The sequence below is a fragment of the Entelurus aequoreus genome, linkage group LG01, assembly GCF_033978785.1.
Source record: "Entelurus aequoreus isolate RoL-2023_Sb linkage group LG01, RoL_Eaeq_v1.1, whole genome shotgun sequence".
In the NCBI taxonomy this organism is placed as follows: Eukaryota; Metazoa; Chordata; class Actinopteri; order Syngnathiformes; family Syngnathidae; genus Entelurus; species Entelurus aequoreus.
Window position 1 is genome coordinate 90,071,037 of NC_084731.1, and position 16,087 is coordinate 90,087,123.

Genomic DNA, 16,087 nt, shown 5'->3' on the forward strand with positions numbered 1-16,087 from the left:
GTGGCATGAACAGAGCATGAAACTGTGGCATGAAACAAGCAACGACGCCCGGCTGACTAACTGGCAAAAGACAGGCTTAAATAATAGTCTCTTAATTAGAGCAGGTGCGCGTCCCGAACACATGAGGCAGGTGAAACTAATCAGTCACCATGGAAACTAAAACAAACAAGGATGTACAAATACAGGAACTAATGAAGTCTTAAAACTAACAGAAAATAACAAAAACATGATCCAGACCATAGATCATGACACTCTCAAAATCACCAAAACACGTCACCCAACAAAAAAAATCAAAAGAGGCAATAAATAATAAACAGCAACAAATATGTATTTATTTATCTACTTATTCATTTTATATACTATTCATTTATGTATTTATTTTATATGAAAAATATTTTACAACATTTTTTCTTGTTAAAATAAAAATACTTTTATACTCAGTGATGGCGCTAGGAATTATCAAAATGGGGTCCCAGGGACCCCATCAAGTTATAAAAATGGGGTGCCACAGTAAATTTTTGGGGTTCCACTTTTTTGTAAGCGTTTTGAAAACAAATGATAAATGTATGCATTATCCTGTTATATCTCACATTCTATATTGTGTTTTGGAAAAAGGTTGTCATAAACGTTACTTAATTCATTAAAAAAAAAAATATGAAAGAAGACAAATTTTTATGCATATGTAAATGTATTCAGTTATAAAAATTCATTCACTTTCTTTTTTCCTTCATGGATCTAAACTTTACCGCTGTCGGTAGTTTTTTCTATATTTTCATTTAATAAGTTGTCGGTGTGTTTATTTCAGTATAAAAGTGTAAAAAATGTATTTGCTTCGGTTATGAAATGATGTTAATGGTGTGCCAGGGCATACATAAATTATTTATTTATAGCTTAAATTGAGTTGAGTATACATCAACTTTAAATCTATCTGTCAATTCTAAGTTTTTGGGGGTTTTTTTTATGTTGTTTTTTGTTTGTTTGTTTGGTTAATGCCCTTTTTGTCAAAGAAAACTGTGTTTTTTTATGGCAAACACACAAAATATGCAAAATCTTTCACAAAAAAATATTTTTCAAAGTGGAATATTTGATGTGAAGTAATCGGAGCCTTGGATAGGTCAATAAGTCATAATAACATTGATTTTGATTCAATATTATGTTTTGAGCAATGACAGTTTTAAAGAAAAAAACAGCTTTGTTTTATTAGTCAACATTGCAACTTTTTCTAAATTACATTACACATGTAAGCTTTTTATATTCCACTTTTGTTATGTTTTTGTTTATTTTAATAGTATTTTTAGAATGTGCCGTGGGCCTTTAAAACATTAACTGCGGGCCGCAAATGGCCTCCGGGCCACACTTTTGACACCCCTGCTATAGATAATAAAATTAATCTGATAAGTCTATGGATAAAAAGCAGAGCCTGGTGACGCAAGCGCGTTTATCATAACGCACTTCAAAAGGCACATATTTTCCAGGTTTGTTGACCTGCAAAGTATGTTTTTGGGGTGGAGGAGTTTGGTCGGGTGCTGGTTAGCTTGAAGCTAACAGCTAGCCTGTCTCCATCTTCGAACTATGTCGATCCAACGGGAGATAAAAGTGAAGTTTCCATGGACTCACAGAGACTAAAACAAGTCATTTACTGGAGACATGGCACAGGATGAAGTTAAAAAGGTTGACCTTAGTGTTTACCATAAAGTCTTTCTTTTGACAGAAGTTGTCTGAGTGCAAACTGAGGCAGTAGTTGTGATAGATAAAACTTTCAGGGAATCAAAATTTACGCACAATAAAAACGCAATAAGTGGGGACGGAAATTTGACCCGGCAAATATAAACAAAACTAAACACCGACGCAAAGCGATAATCGATAAAATTTAAAAAAAAACAAGCAAACCGAGCGGTAAAAAAAAAAAAAAAATATCTGCGTCCAAGGAACACGTGGGCTTCCGGAAATGCACTTCCCTTCTGATTTCAATGCATAAAAAGACACAAAAAGTGAGTTAACGCCAACACTGCATACTAATCAGCTTGTCCCTCTGACTAACAATTGTTGAGATATAATTGATGAGTAAGAGTTTGACACCCCTGCTCCAGGACTGAGTTGTCTTTGAAATTAAAGTTAAACACAGTTTTTATTTCTCAGTGATTCGTGCATAGAATAGAAGAATAGAATAGAATAGAATGGACGTTATTGTCATTATATTTGCATATAACGAGATTAAGGACTCCAACTTAAGGTGCGGTAGTGGGAATAAATATGGGGTAAAAATAAATTACATGCGGCTCAAAGGAAACTTTTTTGGTAATGGCAAAAGGATTTGGCATCACTTTAGTAAGCTTCAAGTTAATAAATGGTTACTAGGTGTCACCAAAAAAAAAACAATGGCCACTTCACTTCACCTTGAATACAGTATAAGTCCATCCCAGACTGATAGTAATAAATAGGTATATCTACCATTTTATGTTTGACTAATTGTATATGATCCAGCCTTTTCTAACATTTCACACTACAAAATAATAAAAGTGAGTATGATTCATGCTGATAACGTATCGGTTTAATATTCATAGTGGTCAATATCCAAGGCTCCAATATGTGTATCATATCAGAAGTAAACAAGTTCTATTGGACCACTCCTAATTTTTGTGTGTGATGGTTAAAGGGAAACTGCACTTTTTTGGGGGGAATTTTGCTTATCGTTCACAATCATTATGAGAGGCATATTTTTTGCATTCTAACATGTAAAAATGGGCCTATTTTTGGTAGCGAGCAATGCAGCTAATGGGAGCAATCAGTTCTACCTCTAAATCACTTTAAAAGTGTATTCAAAAACAGGTCAACAATACTTAATTTACATTCCGTAACCTGTACAATAACCAAGCTGTAGCAACATTGTTATTGTAAGAGTAAACACTGAGGACTTTATAGCGTAGTAACACATCGGCGTGCTAAAAGCTATCTACGGAAAAAGATACGCTGGCTTCTACGACAACACGAAACGCGTTTAAGTTTGCAATACACAACACAATGCGATACTGTACTGACTGAAAAACATGAACAATCATATTACAGTATCTGTAAAATATTAGCCCACATTTCATGTTTTGTTTGTACACAGCTAGCTCAACAGCGTATTTACTGTAGTTGTAATAACACGCATGACATGCTGCGTGTATCATGACCAATATTAAAGTGTGACTCACTCGATGGACAGTTGTGCATTTGATCCAGCTGGCCGGGGACGGGTTTTTTTTCCAGTTTATTCGGGTAAGCACTCCGTTTATGTCATAATAGCTTGGCTCCAAGCTTCGCGCTCGCTTCTAGAGGCAGTAGTTCATCCTCAGTGTAGGGCTGGGCGATATATCGATATACTCGATATATCGCAGGTTTGTCTCTGTGCGATATAGAAAATGACTATATCGTGATATTCGAGTATACGTTCTCACGCAGTTGCTTTTAGCTGCGGGCATTACACTACAGGCGTTTCTCACTCTTTGTTGTCTCTCCTTCTCACAGAGACATAAAACGAGCGCACCTTCTTACATACGTCACATATTGTCGCGCGTGCAACATGACGTTGTAACATGACACGCCCTCGCGGAGCAGAGAGCTAGCGACACAGGTAACATTAGCTGTGGTGCTAAAGGTGGGGTGCGAGTGGTAATACGAGAGAAAGAAGGTGCGAATCTGGTAACAAATGAAGGAAGAATTAATTCCCAAGAAAAACAGCAGGGGGTCCATCGTCTGGCGGTGGTTTGGCTTCAAGCGGAAATATGTCGAAAGGACAACTGTAATATGTCAAGTATGCGGCAAAAGCGTTGCTACAAAAAGTAGCAGCCCTGCTAATGTAGCATCATTTGAAAAGTCACCCGCTAGAGAATAAGGAGTTCTTGAAACTCTGCATGTCAACGTCTCCGGCCAGTGCCACACCCACAAAATGCCGAAGCAACCATTTCCACATCAACACCGTATGAAAAAAATAGTAAACAACAGAAGGAGATAACGTCCGCAGGAAGCTACCACATAGCGAAGGACATACACTATTTGATTTTCTATTATGCAGCTAATTTTTATTTGACACTTATTGAAATATCTTGTGTGACATCATGCACAAAAGTGCACTTTATTTGTTTTATAATATTGTAGTGGTGTTCTGTACAAAAAGTGCACTTTAATTTAGTGTTTTTTTGATAAGTCATCTTAGTGACATCATGCACAAAAGTGCAATAATAGCTTGTTTTAAAATGTCTCTGACAATCTTGCACTTTCTGTTTTGGAAATGACATGAATGTTTGTGCCATTGCTTAATAACTTTTTTTTTTTTTTTTTTTTTAATGTCCTGCCCAGCTTCTCGGGCAAATCATATAGCAGATGTAGATGCCCATATCGGCTGTTCAGATTTACTTTACAAAAGAGAAGTGTAGGATACTTCTCTTGTTGCCTTACTTGTATTTTGACTTTATTAAATGTATTTATATTATCATTTGGTGCAGCCGGGCCGGAGCCCGGCTGCACCAATAACTGTTTAATTAATACAGTTTTGGTCAATTGACTTAGTTGTGATTTCCCTCTCTGCATGAAAGTTTAAAATGAGCATATATTAATGCAGTATGAACAACAATGTTTTAATGTAGACACATAGAATCATCATACTGCTGTGATTATATGCATCAAGTGTTCATTCAAGGCTAAGGCAAAATATCGGGATATATATCGTGTATCGTGACATGGCCTAAAAATATGGAGATATTAAAAACATAGCCCTACTTCAGTGTATTCAGCTTCAAAAATATAAGGTTGTGAATCCTCATTTGTCCAAAAATAGTCGTCTTTGTTGTCTGTTACCGATTTGTCCATAATTAGAACACACTCACGCGTTTGTTCCCAGCAATAGGAACACACAGTTGTTGCAAGTGTGCTGCAAAAATATGACATATTGTTATTAATGTGTCTTTTACTACATTATTCCAGTGAGTATATAAAATGTTGATGGAGGGTTTTGAAATTGTTTAGAGGGCTTTGAAGGCTACAACAGTGACATTTTGTTCCAGTTTATTTGGGTAAGCACTCCGTTTATGTCAAAATAGCTTGGCTCCAAGCTTCGCGCTCTAGAAGCAGTAGTTCATCCTCAGTGTATTCTGCTTCAAAAATATAAGGTTGTGAATCCTCATTTGTCCAAAAATAGTCGTCTTTGTTGTCTGTCACCGATTTTTCCATAATTAGAACACACTTACGCGTTTCTTACCAGAAGTAGGAACACACAGTTGTTGCCAGAAGTTAAAAGTGTGCTGCAAAAATATTACATATTGTTATTAACATGTCTTTTACTACATTATTCCAGTGAGTATATAAAACATTGATGGAGGGTTTTGAAATTGTTTTAGAGGGTTTTGAAGGCTACAACAGTGACATGACATTTTTTTCCAGTTTATTTGGGTAAGCACTCCGTTTATGTCAAAATAGCTTGGCTCCAAGCTTCGCGCTCGCTTCTAGAAGCAGTATTTCATCCTCAGTGTTTTCAGCTTCAAAAATATAAGATTGTGAATCCTCATTTGTCCAAAAATAGTCGTCTTTGTTGTCTGTTACCGATTTTTCCATGATTAGAACACACTTACGCGTTTCTTACCAGAAGTAGGAACACACAGTTGTTGCCAGAAGTTAAAAGTGTGCTGCAAAAATATTACATATTGTTATTAACGTGTCTTTTACTACATTATTCCAGTGAGTATATAAAATGTTGATGGAGGGTTTTGAAATTGTTTAGAGGGCTTTGAAGGCTACAACAGTGACATTTTGTTCCAGTTTATTTGGGTAAGCACTCCGTTTATGTCAAAATAGCTTGGCTCCAAGCTTCGCGCTCTAGAAGCAGTATATCATCCTCAGTGTATTCAGCTTAAAAAATATAAGGTTGTGAATCCTCATTTGTCCGAAAATAGTCGTCTTTGTTGTCTGTTTCAAATTTTTCCATGATTAGAACACACTCACGCGTTTCTTACCAGAAGTAGGAACACACAGTTGTTGCCAGAAGTTAAAAGTGTGCTGCAAAAATATTACATATTGTTATTAATGTGTCTTTTACTACATTATTCCAGTGAGTATATAAAACGTTGATGGAGGGTTTTGAAATTGTTTTAGAGGGCTTTGAAGGCTACAAAAGTGACGTTTTTTTCCAGTTTATTCGGGTAAGCACTCCGTTTATGTCAAAATTGCTTGGCTCCAAGCTTCGCGCTCGCTTCTAGAAGCAGTAGTTCATCCTCAGTGTATTCAGCTTCAAAAATATAAGGTTGTGAATCCCCATTTGTCCTAAAATAGTCGTCTTTGTTGTCTGTCACCGATTTTTCCATGATTAGAACACACTCACGCGTTTGTTCCTAGAAGTAGGAACACACAGTTGTTGCCAGAGGTTAAAAGTGTGCTGCAAAAATATGACATATTGTTATTAACGTGTCTTTTACTACATTATTCCAGTGAGTATATAAAATGTTGATGGAGGGTTTTGAAATTGTTTAGAGGGCTTTGAAGGCTACAACAGTGACGTTTTGTTCCAGTTTATTTGGGTAAGCACTCCGTTTATGTCAAAATAGCTTGGCTCCAAGCTTCGCACTCGCTTCTAGAAGCAGTATTTCATCCTCAGTGTATTCAGCTTAAAAAATATAAGGTTGTGAATCCTCATTTGTCCGAAAATAGTCGTCCTTGTTGTCTGTTTAAAATTTTTCCATGATTAGAACACACTCACGCGTTTCTTACCAGAAGTAGGAACACACAGTTGTTGCCAGAAGTTAAAAGTGTGCTGCAAAAATATTACATATTGTTATTAATGTGTCTTTTACTACATTATTCCAGTGAGTATATAAAACGTTGATGGAGGGTTTTGAAATTGTTTTAGAGGGCTTTGAAGGCTACAACAGTGATGTTTTTTTTCCCAGTTTATTCGGGTAAGCACTCCGTTTATGTCAAAATAGCTTGGCCCCAAGCTTCGTGCTCGCTTCTAGAAGCAGTAGTTCATCCTCAGTGTATTCAGCTTCAAAAATATAAGGTTGTAAATCGTCATTTGTCCAAAAATAGTCGTCTTTGTTGTCTGTTACCGATTTTTCCATGATTAGAACACACTCACGCGTTTGTTCCCAGAAGTAGGAACACAATATTACATATTGTTATTAACGTGTCTTTTACTACATTATTCCAGTGAGTATATAAAACGTTGATGGAGGGTTTTGAAATTGTTTTAGAGGGCTACAACAGTGACTCCTATTAGCCTCAAAGGGTGTTTTATCATCTTTGAAATCATGTGTTCAAGTGCATTTCCCCTTTAAGCGTTTTCTTTATTTCTTGCTTGGGCCAGCCAGGGACTATGTAAGTAAAGTAGCCTTTGTGCTAATTTTGGCATATTTACATTTTTAATGTTCATGAACATGCACTGTCCCTTTTAAATAATCAAATGCTAAACAAATGGTGATGAATGTGTTGAGTTTGGTGGTGTGTGCTGTCTACATGTGGTACTTAGAGTTCCTTGCTGCTGTCCATAGTTCTGAACTTCAGAGTTCTGAGCTTTGTTTTGATTGCCATGCGAATCCAAACATGTGCTTTTTGTTACCTAGAATGGCGAGCACGGTGTTGTCCTTCAGAACCTCCATGGAGCCCGAGCACACAAAGTAGATGGCCTGCAGGGCGTCGCCCTGGCGGATAAGGAACTCCCCGGGAGCACAGAAGGACGTCTTGATGATTAGCGAGAGGGAGCGCAGGCATCCTCTGCTGGCCGACTCGAAGAGCGGCAGCTGCAGCAGCTCCTTGTTCAGGTGCATGGCGATGTCGGCCCTCAGCTCATCTGGGAAGTCCTTCAGCAGCTGAGGAGCGGATACAAGGTGAGACCAGTTGAATGAGACCTACAAAGCCATCGAGCACACGATGAAAATAATAATGAACGCAATCTAACATACGGGCACGAATTTGGGTGGGCATTTTTTGACAAACCCAAAGTCATAGAATAACTGTTACGTCATCGATCTTATGTAATGTGACGTATATAAAAGCAAGTGTATAGAAAAAAAAACATTTTCACTTATCCAGTTATTCAGGACATTCAGGCTGTGCATTTTTAATGGGGAAAAGTGGATTTCCTACTTTTCCATTACACTTACTCTCTATTAAGTGTTAATACTTTCACATTTCCCAACATATTCAAACTGTTCCAAAGTCAAAATGCTCCCTGCTAAAGTTAGTTCATTGCTAACATTAGCATGCTAATATTGGCATGCTAGCTTTTTGGCAAATTTTGCAGGCACAAACCTCCGTGTCAAATGTATTTTTACTTGGCACGCTAGCTTTTTAGTTCAATTTACAGGTATGCCCCTCAGAGTCAAATATTTTGTTACTTGTTTTAGGGGACTATTTTCCTTTCTTTGGGCAAAACGGAACGCCTTAGAAGTTACTAGCTTTGGCCTTGGTTTTGCTCGAAGAAGATAAACACAATGGGGCCCATTCAGCAATAAGTTCCTAACTTTTCCTCTTATCTTTTATCCTAAATGATTTCCTAAGAGGAGTCCATTCAAATCCATGACGTGTTCTTAAACGGCCAAATTGTTCCCACCTGCTGTTCTTAAGTTACTGAATGTCAAATGGTTAGCGCATGCGCGTTTATCATAATTTGCATATAAACACGCCCTTGATCACTCCCTGGGATGTGAGGGGAGCAGTGAGCAGCAGCGGTGGCCACGCTCGGGAATCATTTTGGTGATTTAACCCCCAATTCCAACCCTTGATGCTGAGTGCCAAGCAGGGAAGTAATGGGTCCCATTTTTATAGTCAATGGTTTGAACTTACATGCTGAAACAGCGACAAGGCGGGAATTAATGCTTTTAGCACGTTAGAAAGTTAACGCTTTTGAGGCAGCCGAATAACTGTGTCCAACAAATACGTGTTCAAGAAGTCGCATTAATGGTAAGAAGTATTTTATTTATTATTGGTTAGCTTCAGAATAACAATGTTATTAAAAAGAATAAGAGACTTATTATACTCTAAAAATGTTGGTCCTACTTAAAAATGCACGCATTTAGTTGTATTTGTCATGATCCGGATCATGTTTTTGTTATGTTCTGTTAGTTTTGGACTCTTTTAGTTCCTGTTTGACACCTGAGTTTGTTTTAGTTACCATGGCAACTTATGATTTTCACCTGCCGTTTGTGTTCGGGATGCTCACCTGGCTCTAATCAAGAGACCATTATTCAAGCCTGTCTTTGCCAGTCAGTCGTCCTGGCGTCATATTGCTTGTTTCATGCAATACCATAGTTCATGCTGTTTGTTTACTTCATGCCTTGCCATGTAAGTCTTAGTTATTTCATGCCACAGTTCCATGAGGTCCATGTTTATAGTTTCACAGTTTTTGCCTTAGCTTCCGCGTGCGATAGGCACGCTTGCCTTCGGGCTGTTTTCCGTTTTGTACCTCGTTGAGTGTTAGTTGGAATTAAATCATGTTTTTACCTGCACGCCTTATCCAGAGTAGTCCGTTTGCATCCCGGGGAAACAAACCTTGGAGTAAGCTGCGACCCCCCCGTTATGACAGTATTCAGTGTAAAAAAATATCATATCAGGGAATTACTTTTTAAAATATTTGGCTTTCATGGCTCTGATTGGCAACGCTAAATTGGCCTGAGTGTGTGAATGTGAGTGTGAATGTGGTCTATCTGTGTTGGCCCTGTGATGAGGTGGCGACTTGTCCAGGGTCTACCCTGCCTTCCGCCCGAATGCAGCTGAGATAGGCTCCAGCACCCCCCGCGACCCCGAAAGGGACAAGCGGTAGAAAATGGATGGATGGATGGGCTCTCTCAGCCAAAAAGGTTCCCGACTCCTGTTTTATTGCGTTGTTTTTATACAATATTTCTCATCCAGAAGTGGTTTTCTTTTTAAAAGGCATCTTACATGTTAGAATTGAGTTGTTTTGAAAAAAAAAAAAAAAAAAAATGTTTTTGTTGTTTTGGGGGGCCAAACACCAATTAATTTAAATAGGAGACAATTATTTAAAATACAAGTATTTAGAGTTAAAGGCCTACTGAAAGCCACTACTACCGACCACGCAGTCTGATAGTTTATATATCAATGATGAAATCTTAACATTGCAACACATGCCAATGCGGCCGGGTTAACTTATAAAGTGACATTTGAAAATTCCCGGGAAATATCCGGCTGAAACATCGCGGTATGATGACGTATGCGCGTGACGAAGTCCGAGTAACGGAAGTTATGGTACCCCGTAGAATCCTATACAAAAAGCTCTGTTTTCATTTCATAATTCCACAGTATTCTGGACATCTTTTGCAATTTTTTTAATGAACAATGAAGGCTGCAAAGAAGACAGTTGTAGGTGGGATCAGTGTATTAGCAGCGGACTACAGCAACACAACCAGGAGGACTTTGTTGGAGCGCTAGCCGCGCTAGCCGCCGACTTCACCTTGACTTCCTACGTCTCCGGGCCGCCAAACGCATCGGGTGAAGTCCTTCGTCCTTCTGCCGATCGCTGGAACGCAGGTGAGCACGGGTGTTGATGAGCAAATGAGGGCTGGCTGGCGTAGGTGGAGAGCTAATGTTTTTAGCATAGCTCTGTGCAGTCTGGTTGCTAAGTTAGCTTTAATGGCGTCGTTAGCACAGCATTGTTAACCTTCGCCAGCCTGGAAAGCATTAACCGTGTATTTACATGTCCACGGTTTAATAGTATTGTTGATTTTCTATCTATACTTCCCGTCAGGGGTTTATTTCTTTTGTTTCTATATGCAGTTAAAGCAAGATGCTATCACGTTAGCTCGTAGCTAAAGCATTTCGCCGATGTATTGTCGTGGAGATAAAAGGCACTGAATGTCCATTTCGCGTTCTCGACTCTCATTTTCAAGAGGATATAGTATCCGAGGTGGTTTAAAATACAAATCTGTGATCTACAATAGAAAAAGGAGAGTGTGGAATCCAATGAGCCAGCTTGTACCTAAGTTACGGTCAGAGCGAAAAAAGATACGTCCATCGCTGCCTCTCAAGTCATTCACTGTAACGTTCCTCATCTACAAATCTTTCATCCTCGCTCAAATTAATGGTGTAATCATCACTTTCTCGGTCCGAATCTCTCTCGCTCCATTGTAAACAACGGGGAATTGTGAGGAATCCTAGCTCCTGTGACGTCACGCTACTTCCGGTACAGCAAAAATATGGCAATATCGCGAAATGATCAAGTATGACACATAGAATGGATCTGCTATTCCCGTTTAAATAAAAAAAAATCATTTCAGTAGGCCTTTAAGAGCTCGTTCACAGAACCAATTAAGCTCGTAAGTTGCAGTACTGTACATTTCAGAAAAAACTTTTTTTTTTTGAAAGGCTATAGTAGCAAATATTTAGCGTGCTCGTATTCTTCAGGCGGCACTTCAAATGTATTTACAAGTTGTAACTGCACCTCGCTGACGTCGATGCCGTTGTTGACGGACCAGGTTGTCTGGAAGCACTCCATCATACGTTGCTCAAGGGCTTTGGGCAGCCGGTGCACTCTGATGAAGTCTTTCAGGTCCTTGGTGCGGGTGTGGTACAGGGAGCGTCGTGAGTACATCCTCTGGATGATGGCGGTCACGTTACCGAACACCACGGCGTGCATTAACGCTGCGGATGGAACAGAAGTGAAAACGAAGACCAAGTGAGAAGTGTCAGTGCTGCAGATGTTCTGCACACCTCCAATCAGCATGGTGCAGATGGAGAAGATCTTCTCCGAGTCGGTGTTGGCCGAGACATTGCCGAAGCCCACACTGGTCAGGCTGCTCAGAGCGAAGTACAGCGACGTGACGTAGGAACTCCGCACGGACGGACCGCCGCTCAAGGTCATGCCCGTGCCACCGGGCGACCTGGCACGTGATCGGTTTCCGTTCCATGCGGCCGCTCCCAGCAGAGCCGCCCCGTTTAACAGCTCCAGGCCTGAGCTGTTCCACTGGCTGGAATTGATCAGTTCTGGTGTCACGGCCCCTTGAGGCGGATCGGAGACGCCCAGAAGGGATGTCAGTGGTGCCAGGAAGTAGGGGGTACCCAAACGTTTGGCGAGCTCGTGAAGCCAGCCTGTTGGGGTGGAGGTTAAGACGTGTTAAGATTTGTAACACAAACAATGGAATATGTGTGTGTCCATAAACAAACTGTGATAGCTCCTGAGAAGGCTGATTTACAGTTTCATAACATGACTTTTTACTGGGTCTTGCTCATTGGCAAGGGAACTTTCTCTTTCAATAGCATTTTATAATTAATAAGATATGCATTTTTAAACTTTAAAGACTCAAAACTAGAGATGTCCGATAATGGCTTTTTTGCCGATATCGTCCAACTCTTAATTACTGATTCCGATACCAACCAATACCGATGTATACAGTCGTGGAATTAACACATTATTATGTCTAATTTTGTTGTGATGCCCCGCTAGATGCATTAAACAATGTAACAAGGTTTTCCAAAATAAATCAATTCAAGTTATGGAAAAAAATGCCAACATGGCACTGCCATATTTATTATTGAAGTCACAAAGTGCATTATTTTTTTTAACATGCCTCAAAACAGCAGCTTGGAATTTGGGACATGCTCTCCCTGAGGGAGCATGAGGAGGTTGAGGTGGGCTGAGTTGAGGTCGGGGTGGGGGGGGGGGTGTATTGTAGCGTCCCGGAAGAGTTTGTGCTGCAAGGGGTTCTGGGTATTTGTTCTGTTGTGTTTATGTTGTGTTACGGTGCGGATGTTCTCCCGAAATGTTTTTGTCATTCTTGTTTGGTGTGGGTTCACAGTGTGGCACATATTTGTAACAGTGTTAAAGTTGTTTATACGTCTACCCTCGGTGTGACCTGTATGGCTGTTGACCAAGTATGCCTTGCATTCACTTGTGTGTGTCTAAAGCCGTAGATATTATGTGATTGGACCGGCACGCAAAGGTAGTGCCTTTAAGGTTTATTGGCGCTCTGTACTTCTCACTACGTCCATGTACCACTCCGTACAGCAGCGTTTTAAAAAGTCATAAATTTTACTTTTTGAAACTGATACCGATAATTTCCAATATTACATTTTAAAGCATTTATCGGCCGATAATATCGGCAGTCCGATAATATCGGCAGTCCGATATTATCGGACATCTCCACTCAAAACTGCTTTTAAAAGTGCGTTTGAATGTGCTTAATTTTGTGGGTATGTTGAGCATCAGGCTCATGCACGTGCTGAATGAAAAAATACTCTCTGACATCAATCCCACCCAAAGGGCATATATCTGAGTTCAGACTACAGTACGTTTCCTCTGACAAGCAGCATCAGACAGACAGGTAAAAACAATGGGCCCCATTCAGCAATAAGTTCCTAAGTTCCTTATCTTTCTTCCTAAGTGATTTCCTAAGAGGAGTCCATTCAAATTCATGACGTGTTCTTAAACGCCCAAATTGTTCCCACCTGCTGTTCTTAAGTTGCTGAATGCCAAATGGTTAGCACGTGCGTGTCTATCATAATTTGCATATAAACACGCCCTTATTTCCCCAATATGCATATAACATATAGAACATGCTATACGTTTACCAAACAATCTGTCACTCCTAATCGCTAAATCCCATGAAATCTTATACGTCTAGTCTCTTACGTGAATGAGCTAAATAATATTATTTGATATTTTACGGTAATGTGTTAATAATTTCACACATAAGTCGCTCCTGAGTATAAGTCGCACCCCCGGCCAAACTATGAAAAAAAACTGCGACTTATAGTCCGAAAAATACGGTATACGTTTTGCTCTATATTTAGCATGTTTGGAATGCATGTGCAAACCGGCACAGTTACGCACAAATGGCGGCGGCGTGGTCAGGAGGCGGCGATTACTGCCATGTGACAGAAGGAGAGAGAGAATAATCTGTGCTCAAGTGAACAATTAACATTTTTCTGTAAGAAATACAAATATTAGACCTATTGTTTTTCCAGCAATTGTATATTTAAGCTGATGAATACATTAAGGCTCATTTGCAACACAAAAATGATGGTGTCTACTCGCGCTTTTAGTGTTGTGCCATGAATACCGGTCCGGAGAGCACCTTAGGTCTAGGGATGATGTTTGATAAGGAATTATCGAGTTCGAGCCTATTATCGAATCCTCTTATCGAACCGATTCCTTATCGATTCTCTTATCGATTCTCTTATCGAGTCCAGATAGGTTGTTGTGTATGGAAAAAAACACACACTATTTGGTTTAACAAAAGCTCACTTTTATTATATAATAAAATAATAAAATATAATAAATAAATAAATATTGGCTGTTACCCACCTAAAAAAATAAAATAAAATAAATAAATATTGACTGTTGTTACCCAAAGTATATTAAGTGGGATTTTTCAGAGAAACAAATATATACAGTAACACAAAAACAACCTGTCTCTGTGATCACTATAGGTGTATAAATAATAATATAGTGTTAAATAAAATCAGTCCCTTGGGCACAAAACTGAAAATAATACAGCTCTCCAAAAAGTGCACTTCTGCTGCTATTTGACATAACTGTTTGTTATGATGCTTTGACATTTTTGCACTTTATTTCTTTATTGAAAGAAAATTCTATGAAGAGAATTGTTGTTTGCAAATGTGGTTACAATGCTAAAAAATGAAAAGTTAAAGCTAAAAAAAGAAATACACTTTATTGAGTTAACATTATTTCTTTATAGGGGGAAAAATGTTATGAGCTAGAGAATATAACAACTACACTACCCAGCATGCAACGGGAGTTACGAGCATGCGCGGTAGCCCCGAAAAGTGTTGCATGTTGCCACGCTGTGAAAGTAAACGTCAAGAACTCAGCCAACACGTCTCGTCTGCATTATTTATAATTAGACAGACAACACATCTACAGAGTGATTTTGTTTTGTTTACAAGGAAAGGAAAACAAAAGTTAAAAAAGGGAGATATAATGTATATATATGTATGTGCTGCGGTTGTTTTAAGAACGTTGCGACAGCTGCCGTAAAGGAGGTGCGTTGCTAGCCTGGTTGCTATGTTTCCTGTTGGTCGTAAAAGTGTTCGTCATGTGTTTTACCCTGCTAAAATCTCTCAGTAAAGTTATTCGATGGATTATACCTTTTGTTTTGAACTTTATTACACCTTGGAGCGCTTTTTCCCGTTCATTGTTTTCCTGCTTTCGCTATCTGCGCCTAATGACTGAGCTACGTGACGTCATTTATTGTGATGTCACACGGAGCATTTCTGGTCGGGACGGGATTCGAATAAAGAATCAACTCTTTTCCTTTACTATAGTGGTCTCGATAACGGGTACCGGTTCTCAAAAAGGGTTTCGAGTCCGAGGACTCGGTTCTTTTCTTATCAAACAACCGGGAAAACCGGTTTCGAGTATCATCCCTACTTAGGCCTGCTCAAAAATGGGTTCTGTTGTCAAGATTGCGGTTGTATGTTGCATAAAATGTGGCACAGATTATAGTTGTGTGCTGCATGTCCAACAGCACAGCAAAACACCACAGATTGGAGCACTCGCACTGCAGATGAGTTAATTAAGTGTTTTTTTTTTCAATCAGATTAATAATAATGATGGTTTAATTTGATTAATCGCTTTTATTTTGATAGCCCCAATCTCTCTCAAGGTGCTGTACACCTGCCTTTACCAGTGAGTACTGTAGTTTCAGCACTATGAGCAGTAGTTTCAAGGCAGGGAGAGAAGCCTGATTGTGTCTTCTGACCAAATAACTGAATTCTTCTTGGTGCTGCCTTCACTGTCTTGGCTTTCCAACATGTGACCAGGAAAAACAGTAAACACCACCAGCACCTCACAGCATTGTTGTTATTTGCGGCAAGCGCAGTAGGAGGTGAGACTGATCACCATAATTGCACTTGTTCTCTCACAAATGGACATGCTTGTCACAGGCTTCTTCACGCCCTGTGGATAAAATGATAAGGAGCATCTTTGTTTGGACCTATCTTTAGATGCATGTCGCTGCACTGCTATCTTGCCATTTCTCATTGTGTTGTCATGCATTTCAACGTCACCGAGTGTATCACTTTGCTTATCTCATTGCCGTAGTGCAAAATGACCACGCATAGGGGTTTTCATTATTCACTGAAA

General features: G+C 39.3%; 1 pseudogene; it reads right to left on the reverse strand.

Annotated features, from left to right (window-relative positions):
* Positions 1-16,087, reverse strand: part of LOC133658961 (potassium voltage-gated channel subfamily H member 3-like) — a 92,406-nt pseudogene that overhangs the window by 26,435 nt on the left and 49,884 nt on the right.